The following is a 10,000-nucleotide window of genomic DNA, read 5'->3' on the forward strand; positions in this document are numbered from 1 at the left end:
TACGGTGACCTGTTCAGCTCCTCCCTCCTCTCCCTCTCCCTCTCCCTCTCACCTCTCCTTCACGTCATCTTTCCTCCTCCTCTCCCTCTCCTCATCTCCCCCTCTCTCCTTCTCTCTCCTTCATTCCCTTCCCCTCCGACCAAGACCTCTCATCACCTCCAGCCTCTGTGTGTGTGTGTGTGTGTGTGTGTGTGTGTGTGTGTGTGTGTGTGTTGATGTATTTGTCTATCTGTCTCTTTGTTTATGATTTATTTCAGTAAACTCATACGTTGCTTCAATCTTAATCATTAGCTTCTACTTATTTAAACATTTAGTAATTCCTCCTGATCTCCTACACTTCTAACTTTGACTAAATTGTCGCTCTCATAGAATTAAAGAAAAAAAGAGAGCGAAAAATTATAAAGGTTTTGTTCCATAAGTGTCTTGTAGTCCTTTTTTGACACACTGCGGGTACGAATGAGAGAAAACAATTGATATGAACTAACAAAGGCAGACGCAAAACAAACAATATGAGAAGACCAGCCACTAAGCACACAAGATCGAAAGAACCACTACCACTAACAACAACAACAACAACAACAACAACAAAAAGAACAGTAACAAAAGAAAGAACAAACTACCCCAATTGAGAAAAAAAAAAATCAGCCATTAGTCAACCCATAAGGAAAACAAGCACACAAAATACACAGAAAACACTGATACCAAGCAAAAAAAAAAAAAAATAAATAAATAAATAAATAAATAAATAGATAAATAAACAATGACAAAACAACGGAAGAATCAGAATAAAACCACACACTATATACAAACCGAAAAACCCACAAACTCCACCATTAGCCAAACAATAAAGAATACACCCTCAACAACCACAGAATAGAAAAAAAGTCATAAAACAAAACAAAACAAAAAAATTACTTGCCAAACCGACACGCCGCCAGCCTCCAACATCACGAATTTTGTATTACACAAACGTTACTATTTCACCGTCAGTTTTTACGAGTCCAGGACAGAGCTGCACTTTGAATGGCTGGAACTAGACAGGCAGGGCAGAGGTGAAAGGTTACTGTCACTTATTGTCTGCAGGGAAGGGGGAAAGGGAGGGAGAGAGGGAGAGGAGGGAAAGGGACAGTGGAGGGACGGAGAGAGAGAGAGAATGAAGAAGGAAAAATGTGGAAAATCTCTTCTTTTCCTCTCTTTCTCTCTCTCTCTCTCTCTCTCTCTCTCTCTCTCTCTCTCTCTCTCTCTCTCTCTCTCTCTCTCTCTCTCTCTCTCTCTCTCTCACATTAGAATTGCACATTATACTGGATGATCTGTCCACCCTCCTCTCTCTCTCTCTCTCTCTCTCTCTCTCTCTCTCTCTCTCTCTCTCTCTCTCTCTCTCTCTCTCTCTCTCTCTCTCTCTCTCTCTCTCTTTATCTGTCATTTACACGAAGAAGAAAAGCAATGAAGAGGACAGGAGGAGGAGGAGGAGGAGGAGGAGTCTGGAAAGGTAAGTCAATCAGCATTTTTCAATGATCATTCAATCTCTCTCTCTCTCTCTCTCTCTCTCTCTCTCTCTCTCTCTCTCTCTCTCTCTCTCTCTGCATCCCTTTTGCCTCTCCCTCCCTTCGTTCGGTAATATTCCCTTCGCCTCCTCCCCTCCCTTCTCTCCCTCTTTCTCCCTATTCTCCCTTCTCTCCCTCCTCCCTCCCTCCCTCTCCCTAATCCACCCACGCACACTATCGACCGAAACTTAACAGAAGCCAACCTCCTTTGTATTTCTTTTGCATTTCTCGTTCGGGGAGATATCTAGATATGAATGATGACTATTATTGTTATTATTATTATTATTATTATTATTATTATTATTATTATTATTATTATTATTATTATTATTATTATTATTACTATTACTACTACTACTACTACTATTACTACTACTACTACTGTTGCTGCTGTCTAAGTAGGAGAGAGAGAGAGAGAGAGAGAGAGAGAGAGAGAGAGAGAGAGAGAGAGAGAGAGAGAGAGAGAGAGAGAGAGAGAGAGTGGTGATAACATAAGTAAAGGAAAAAGTTTACAACTCTCTCTCTCTCTCTCTCTCTCTCTCTCTCTCTCTCTCTCTCTCTCTCTCTCTCTCTCTCTCTCTCTACATCCTTTATAATGTTATTTTTCTTCATAATCTTTCACCTTTTTTACAATCTTACCTGAGCCTCCTTACCTTCAACCCGTCCCCCCCTTCCCTCTCTCTCTCTCTCTCTCTCTCTCTCTCTCTCTCTCTCTCTCCCTCTCTGGGCCTCCTCACCCGCGGGAACTAAATGAAAATATATTGGAGAAAAATCACTCTGTAGCTGATTAGTTTTATATATATATCTTCCTTTTACTCTCCCTCTCCCTCTCCCCCCTCAGGTGAACTTAAGACCCTCACTAATTAATGCTAGGATTTACCTGGCTACCTCGGAAAATTATAAAGAAAGTACTCATCTAATCCATCAAGGGAAGAGTGACAGGGAGGGAGAAATGAAAAAAAAAAGGGAGAGAGAAAAAATGATGGAAAAAATAACACGTACGAGAGAGAGAGAGAGAGAGAGAGAGAGAGAGAGAGAGAGAGAGAGAGAGAGAGAGAGAGAGAGAGAGAGAGATATTAAGGTTTCCAACTCTGCCGAGGTAGGATTAATTTTTCATTTTTGTACGTTAGAGTAAGTGACGAAGACTAGTGGAAAGGAAGCGGTGGGTTTTGGGAAATTGTGACTCAGTGGTACCAACCTAGGCCTATCCCGGGAGAGAGAGAGAGAGAGAGAGAGAGAGAGAGAGAGAGAGAGAGAGAGAGAGAGAGAGAGAGAGAGAGAGAGAGAGAGAGAGAGAGACTGTATGTGTACCAATAATATTCTAATGTCGTGATATATAATAGTGTACTTCTTTCAGTTCCCTCACGAGTAGTTATTGTCAAGATTGAACTCAGTGTCTTAATGTTAGTTACCCCCTCCACTGGTCTGCATATATAATGGGTAACTATGTAGACCACTGTTGATTGATTGATTGACTGATTGGCTGAGTGATGATTATTTTGATATAACGACACTTTGATCATACTCGTATAACACTTTTTACTTTTATTTTCCTCAGATCATTACTATTATGGTTACCAAACCGATGATGTGACGGGTGCGGATCTTAGTGACTGGCACCCTCAGCTTCTGAATTCTATTGCCACAGACCAGAGTCCCTCTTACATTAAAAAAGAAAATCTATTAAAACGTAATTTCTTTCATTACTATGGTCTTTTATATGAGACGTTTGTGCGTCTTTCGGGTGTCTTTTTTTTTTCCAGGAGCATTAACCAGCCTGATTTCTAATGATATAATGATATATGATTTCCCTCTTTCTGTAAATCTTACCTTTCTTTACTGAACAGAATCAGTGTCTGCAATTAATAATAGCTGCAAGCCTTTTCATATCCCATATTTACAAACACTTGTACTAACCAGCCTGATTTTTAATGATATGATTTATCTTTCTCTAAACCTAACCTTTCTTTACTCAACAGAATTCGAGGGCCTGAAATTACTGATAGCTGGCCTTCTACATTCCACCTTTACAAGCACACGTCCAAACCTGCCTGATTTTTGTTACATGATTCCCCTTTCTTTAAACCTTACGAGTGCCTCACTTTCCTGGAACGAGTCAAATATTGAAACTTCTGCCAGCTAGCCTTAAATATCTTCCTTCTTTACGAACACTCACCAACCTCATGAACCAATCCATTTTTTAAATTTTTTTTATACTGAGCACTAACCAGCATGATTTCTACAGTTATACGATTTCTCTCCTCTAAATCATACCTTTCTTTATCTTTTCTTAAGCTGACCTGAAGCAACAACTAGTGCAACTCTCAACTCTTCTATTCCTGACGACCTTGGAGACACACTCAACACTCTACATCTGGACCGACCTCTAACCTTTTGCCTTACTCGATTTTTTTTTTTTTTTTGCTCCTGGTAATCCTATTTCCCTAGTCTGTCCTGTCGCCCCTCGCCGCCTCGGGACCGCTGCAGCTGAGGTGCTTCGGGGGTTACGAGTGCGCCGCACCTAAATGAGGGAACCTGAGGCCGCGTTGGGCAGGTTTTCCGTGTAATTATTAATGTTTCTGTGTTGTCTGTCTGTCAGTATGTCTGTCTGTCCGTATGTATTCCTCTCTCTCTCTCTCTCTCTCTCTCTCTCTCTCTCATCATACTTTTGTACCTAATTCTCAGTCAATAAATCCACCTATCATTCTTTCTTTCGTCTGCATCGCGCGCCACTGAACAACCTCAACAACCTTAACGAGACGCGGCGATTCAAAACTCCCACACGAATTCAATGCCAGGGCAGGAAGGATTTTTATGATCATAGCATCAGAATATTCCCAGTTGCGAATGTAGCGCCGCGTCTGGTAAATGCACGTTAAGTGAAGAATTCTACATGGGAACAGAAAGAGAATAACAGACGGACAGACAGACAGAATAACGTACTACATATGCAAAAACTGGTGAAGGAAAAGTATATAACCGAATACACATAAGCGAAGAAATTCAGTATTAAAATATAAAAGGGAAAGAGAATAACGGACATATACACAAACAGAAAGAGAGGAGCCAAAATAAACAACGTACATATGCAAAACCGGTGAAGGAAAATATACAAAAAAAAAAAAATCAATATTTATGAAATCAGAACACAATGTGGTGACAATTGCGCTCATGAATATTATGGAAAACCTTTTAAGGACACACAACTCAGTGAATGGGCGCACTCTTCGGGGAGGAGGACCACTGAGGCCAACTGTTGTCTGTGTTGGAAGGACGCGGTGCTGTGTATTTATTGGCTGGCCAGGGAACAGGAGGCAAGACCAGGAGGGAAGTTTGTAATCGCTACAGGAGGGACGCTACTTGATTTCCAGCGGCGGTAAGAAGTTTAGGGAAGAGAGGAAAATGGGAAATTACTCATACGTAGAGAGAGAGAGAGAGAGAGAGAGAGAGAGAGAGAGAGAGAGAGAGAGAGAGAGAGAGAGAGAGAGAGAGAGAGAGAGAGAGAGGAAAAAGTAAACGGTAAGATACGTAATCGTTAAAACTTGACTGTGTTTATTACTACTACTACTACTACTACTACTACTATTACTACTACTATCATTATTATCAATATTAGCAGTAGTAGTAACACTCACTCACCCAAGGCTGCTCTGGCTCACCACACGTAACCCGGTACAGTACATCCTCCTCCCAGTCCCCGCACACACGCAGGAGGTACAAGACATCGTGGCATCATCCGCAGTCTCTCCTGTACGTCGCCCGCGGCACACACTCACCTAGGAAAAGAGAAGCCAAGATTAGGTTACATTCTGCGGAGAACCTTACATAAAGAGCTTTCGTAAACATAAAATATTCTTACATTAATCGTGCTCATACCTCCTGCCACTAGAGCCTTCACCAAGTTGCACCTCACTGGGGTACATCTGGAGTGGTACGCGTGGTACAATCGTGGAGCAGCGCACTGTACTCTCTTCTACCGTGTTTAAATTCTCTTGGCAGCTGACAATCTTACAACACTTAACAATGGATAGACTCCAAGGAATCAGACAATTTGAAGTGGCTAACAATCTTACACTCATCATCAAACTCCTCAACTGTAGCGGGGATGTTTGTTTTATTAATATTTTCTTGTTATTGACCGGCTTGACATGACCAGCATCACGAAACAAATATGGTAAAGATGAGAAAGGATGCGCATTAAGAAAGGAACGACTTCAATAACAACAAACACAAGAATACGACATGTCGTTTCCAGCAACCTTGAGGGGCATGGCGGCAGCGAGGCCTGTCACAACACAAACTCTTCACCCAAATTCAGGAACGAGGGTCGCTGGTGCATTCGGTCTCTGAATAAACTCTAACTAGCAATTCCATCTTGGCAACTCTTTGTAGCCGAGTTTTCCCCCTCGTTAGGCTTCGTTCAGCTCCTGAAGAAACTCTAACGAGGTAAAAACGTACACAGACATTAGGATGTTGGTGACTACCGGCAGGGGCGGTCACGCCACCAGCTGTGTGAGCCTTAGGGATTCTTGCAACACCTTGCCAAACTGTCACAGGATATCATGTCAGAGTGTCACGAGTGGCTCGTCACTCGTCATGCAGATGGACAAGGCCACAACACACCCCGGCTTGTGGACTGTCAGGCGGGCGTCCCAAGGCAACAGACGCGACAGAGAAAGATGAGGAGCGGCAAGTGACGAAGCCGAGGAGTGTGAGTCACGGCAGGCCATCATATGAGCATCAGCAACACCACATCGTTGCTAAAAGTCATGCGTCGCCATAGTGATCAATGCAGGGGAACACAGTGCCGCGACGCTCCCGTCAAGCAGGCACGAGTGCAGGCACCGCTGCGGCACACTCCCACCACTTCAGTGCCCGCGCCCACCTGTAGCACTTAACACCTGCACGCCACGCTTTCCTGCCGCATGTTATGTTATCGCATGAGCATCACCTCGGACAGCACGAGCCTCTAAACTCACACCAACAGCAGGAGGAGGAGGCAGGTCAACGTGAGAGGCTGCCCTGCTCTAAGCAAGGGCAGGGCAGAGTCAGTTTGTATATCGGCGACATTGTGTATGAAAACAAGCACTACAAACTTTCTGTACCTAAGTTTGAATTTACAGTCATACCGAAGCGAAAACATGATAATTTCTTTACGATACAGTATGTTCTTAGAAAGACAGAGAGAGAGAGAGAGAGAGAGAGAGAGAGAGAGAGAGAGAGAGAGAGAGAGAGAGAGAGAGAGAGAGAGAGAGAGAGAGGCACCTTCCATTTTACCTTCCTCGTCTCCATTTTCTTCTTTGAAATCAACTCCACCTCTCTCTCTCTCTCTCTCTCTCTCTCTCTCTCTCTCTCTCTCTCTCTCTCTCTCTCTCTCTCTCTCTTTCTACTTTACACACAACATTCCATTCAATATCATTCAACAACACTTCTTAACCACCACCACCACCATCACCCCTCACGACGTCGACGAAGAAGAAGAATCAGAAGATGAAAGTAGGACAACAAAACAACGAAAAGTGAGTGAGTGAATGAGTGTGAGTAAGCGGGAGTCAGAGAGTGAGTGAAAGAACGCCAATCACAAACAACAAAAGCCGGAGGAGGAAATCAGGCACATAAAAGCCCCACCAAAGCCAAGACTTATATGCACTTTTTGATTACTTGTCTCGGGAAAAAGGTAGGGGAGCGGACCCCCCGCCGGAGCACCTAAATAACTTCCCTTCTCTACCCTGTCACACTTCACCTCCAGCAGACGCGCACGGGAAATATTATCGAGGACAAAAGACAAACACACACACACACACACACACACACACACACACACACACACACACACACACACACACTCACTCACTCACCACTATTTTTTGTACCTTATGTAGACTTGTTTCAAGAGAGAGAGAGAGAGAGAGAGAGAGAGAGAGAGAGAGAGAGAGAGAGAGAGAGAGAGAGTGAGAGCTATCTGAAATTTAATGCTTATAACTGAAAACAGACTAAACGAACAGGGCTAGTAACAAAATTTCTCTCTCTCTCTCTCTCTCTCTCTCTCTCTCTCTCTCTCTCTCTCTCTCTCTCTCTCTCTCTCTCTCTCTGAATCAATCCACTTCCATTCTATCAGTTCTCTTTTCTCCTCTTCATCCTCTTCCTTCACCACCACCATCACCGCCACCACCACCTCCTGCTCCCATAACCACCTGTCTGAAGCACCGGCACTGGACTCGAGAGGTGTTTCGAATCGCCTTCTTCGAGCTTCTCCAAGTCCTCGCCTTCAGCTCAGCGTCAACACCACACCTTCCTTTGGACAGACAGCCCGGAGAATTCTCTTTACCTGTCTTCTCTCCCTTGAGCTTTCATTCCCTCTCCTCTCCCTCCTCCTCCTCCTCCTCCTCCTCCTTCTCTTCGTTCTGCGTATCCCAGTTCCCCACCCCCCACCCAGCCATCTTCCTTGCTTCTCTCTCTCTCTCTCTCTCTCTCTCTCTCTCTCTCTCTCTCTCTCTCTCTCTCTCTCTCTCTCTCTCTCTCTCTCTCTCTCTCTCTCTTGTATTTGGTATTCTCCTCGTATTTATGTTTCTTCTTCTTCTTCTTCTTCTTCTTCTTCTTCTTCTTCTTCTTCTTCTTCTTCTTCTTCTTCTTCTTCTTCTTCTTCTTCTTCCTCTTCTTCTTTTTGTTTTTCACTGTTGCATTTAACTGGTTTCTTTGTTGCTTTTCTCTTCATCTCCTTCTTTTATTTGTATTTGGAATCTTTTTCGTTGTTTCTTTTAATACTCCTTCGTTCTTGTTTCATTAAGTCAATGCAATCCTTTCGTCCTCCGGTTCTTTTCTTATTCTTCTGTTACTTCACCTCCTTCACCGTCTCGACGACCCATTTCTATTTTCTGTTTTCATTGTGGTCTTTGCCATCTTCCTTCTCCTCCTTCATCTTGTTCTTACTTCAACAGCCTTTCGTTCTTCTTTCCTTCCTCATCATCCTACTCCTCCTGCTGTTGTTGCTGCTCCTCCTCCTCCTCCTCCTCCGCTTCCTTCATCCTGCCTTCTCAAAATCCATATTCAAGACAAAGGAAAAACAGGCTCCCGCACCTCGGCTTAGTGCCTCCACGGAGACCAGCTGGAGGTGCCTCGACCCTGCCACGAGCAGAGGACGTGCTGGACTGGAAACCTGGGGAATGGAAATGATGATGTGTTACATTATAAGGGTGGGGACTGTGTGTGTGTGTGTGTGTGTGTGTGTGTGTGTGTGTGTGTGTGTGTGTGTGTGTGTGTGTGTGTGTGTGTGTGTGTGTGTGTGTGTGTGTGTGTGTGTGTGTGTGTGTGTGTGTGTGTAGATTGTATGGGGTTTGTGGGAGTCTAACATAAGGAAAGAAGGGAGAAAGGAAAGAATAGAGAGAGAAAAGAATAAAAGAATGAAGGAAAGGCAGATAGGTAGATAGCTAGAAAGACAGAAAGAAAGAAAAAAAGAAAGAAAGAAAGACGAAGAAAAAATAATATATGCAGTGAGAAAACATGAAGAAAATAAACTGACAAACAAATATAAACAAGTCTGTCTCTCTCTCTCTCTCTCTCTCTCTCTCTCTCTCTCTCTCTCTCTCTCTCTCTCTCTCTCTCTCTCTCTCTCTCTCTCTCTCTCTCTCTCTCTCTCACGAGTAAAGAGTCCAAATGGTGAGGGCCTCGGCATGGGTGGAGGCGCCGCTGAGTGACTCTGGCGGAAATTGAGGGCTCGCAGCAGGAGATAAAACGCTTTTTACGTTCAGACAAAAGGCAAATGTTATGAAAATTCTTACCTGCGGGAGGAGCTGAGAGTTCTCGTGCTGAGAGGAAAAGCAGTGGTGGTGGTGGTGGTGGTGGTGGTGGTGGTGGTGGTGGTGGTGGTGGCGTTCCTTAGAGAGGTTACTGGCTTTTGGTGGTGGTAGTGGTGGTGGTGCACAGTACTGCCACCACCACCACCTTCACTGCATGCCATTTATTACTGCCAGCTATATCATCATTAGTTACCAGTATGACCAGTAACTTTAATAGCAGTGGTTGTAATAGTAACAACATTAGCAAAGAGAACAAGAATAACAAGAGCAAGAACAACAATATCTAGAACAACAACAATATCTAGAAGAAGAAGAAGAACAACAACAACAACAACAACAACAACTTACGCACGTACTTACTTAACCTAACCTAACTACAACAAAAAAAAAAGATGGCAGTAGTATAGTCGCCATTTTCTGACCTCCAACCATGATGATGACAATGATAACGATGATGATGACAACAATGATGACTCTTTACCCTCTTCCTCTAGATCTTAAACCCTCATGTCCTCTCTCTCTCTCTCTCTCTCTCTCTCTCTCTCTCTCTCTCTCTCTCTCTCTGTCTCTCTCTCTCTCTCTCTCTCTCTCTCAGATCCATCTCCAGCCAAAGACAGGTTTTGATAGATTTCATGTTTTAAATGATCGTATTGTGTTTTT

At 43.6% G+C, this 10,000-nt stretch overlaps 1 long non-coding RNA gene across 1 annotated transcript in view; it reads right to left on the reverse strand.

Annotated features, from left to right (window-relative positions):
• LOC135111080 (uncharacterized) overlaps nt 1-10,000 on the reverse strand; it is a 38,238-nt gene that overhangs the window by 24,752 nt on the left and 3,486 nt on the right. Inside the window, exons 2-3 of the long non-coding RNA XR_010273554.1 lie at nt 8,622-8,700; nt 5,184-5,320 (exon numbers count right to left, since the gene is read on the reverse strand). This is a non-coding gene — a long non-coding RNA (uncharacterized LOC135111080). The remainder of the gene's footprint in view (nt 1-5,183; nt 5,321-8,621; nt 8,701-10,000) is intronic.

Source organism: Scylla paramamosain, chromosome 21 (genome assembly GCF_035594125.1).
Source record: "Scylla paramamosain isolate STU-SP2022 chromosome 21, ASM3559412v1, whole genome shotgun sequence".
Classification (NCBI taxonomy): domain Eukaryota; kingdom Metazoa; phylum Arthropoda; class Malacostraca; order Decapoda; family Portunidae; genus Scylla; species Scylla paramamosain.